The sequence below is a fragment of the Tigriopus californicus genome, chromosome 4 (assembly GCF_007210705.1).
Source record: "Tigriopus californicus strain San Diego chromosome 4, Tcal_SD_v2.1, whole genome shotgun sequence".
NCBI lineage: Eukaryota > Metazoa > Arthropoda > Copepoda > Harpacticoida > Harpacticidae > Tigriopus > Tigriopus californicus.
The window spans coordinates 11,301,130-11,302,557 of NC_081443.1; positions in this window are offsets into that span (position 1 = coordinate 11,301,130).

Sequence of the window (1,428 nt, forward strand, 5' to 3'; positions counted from 1 at the left end):
TGGTTTCGACATTAGTGTTGCGTTGAAGGTCCAGTCGGTTAAACACTTTCCATTTCTCGATAAAATTCATACTTCAAGGAAACCGACACATCGCACTCGGTGTTAATTAATCGGACCTTTTTCCTGAATCAAATATGATTAGATGCAAAAAAGAAGTATTTTGCAGAGTTGTTGTAAGTTTTTCTCGTAAATGGCCACTAATGATCTGACTTAATGTATTTTCAAGCACGTTCTTCTAAATTTTATTCATAAACAAACTGGTTATTATTCAGTACAAACAAGTGTTACGCAAAGCTTCGCTGGAAAATTTTTCTTCTTGCATTCTTTGAAGATGTGCCTGCTTCATTGAAGCCATTGGAAAACTATAAAGTAGTCTGTCTTTTTAGTTTTTGATGATGACATCAATAAGATAAAAGGTATAATTCTTGTCTTGCAAGAAATGTCACTCTGACTTCTCATTGATCTTCTTCTCCCCTTAAAATACGTGTTCTACTAAATTTTGCTTGAGACACAGCACTAAAAAGTAAGAAGCAACGTGCTTCTACTCGTATATGGAGCGATTTAAGGTAAGAGCTATATTAAATGTTTCACTTCATTTTCATCACTCTTCTTTTCTTCTTTATATGTTGCTCTTTCTATGCAATCCGTTTGTCTTCTATCCTACTTTGGGCGTCCCAAGCACCACTCCTCCATATTCTTGTTGGAACTCTGTTGGATGTCAAGCATTTCTACCTTGAGAGGATTGAGAATAGGTATCATGCTTGTCCCAACTTAAGATTGAGTTATTTTATTTCTTAATGTGTTCACTGGAACTTCAGGGTATCTCTTCATCTCTTGCATGACGTACTGCTGAAGGTACTCATAGTTCGGTTTCCGGTGCATTTAGGTTGCACGATTTTTGATGCTTTTTTAGTGGGCAGAGTTGGGAGAGGGGGAGTTGGAGAAAATGTTATTCTACTCGAACAAGAGTTGTGTGTGAATGCCATAAAATGCACGGAACATAGCTGAAGTTACGAATGAGCTTGTTGCAAGAATCTGAAGATGCTCTTCATTTCAATAACTGGACTTGTTTCAGTATAAAACTAAAGGAATAAACCTGGGTATCCAATTTCATTTGCCAAATCCGATATTGAATTAATTGTATACATTGCATCATGTTACCAATGGATGTTTTGCGAGATTGTTCAATGCTAAAGAATCCCAAAGATGCATCGACCAAGGCTACATAGTTACGCGGCATTAGTACCGAAATTACAGTAATTCGTTCCCTTTTTTGTAAAAGGAACAGTAATTGCATTAAATTTTAAAATTGTGCAATTGTAACGACCCAAAATCTAAAAGAATTACTCGTCACTCGTTCCTTTACAGCTTCCAGAATGGCCTTTAAGTTTTCGTTTTTCTCGTGATATCTGAGGGAGCTTAAGGTTA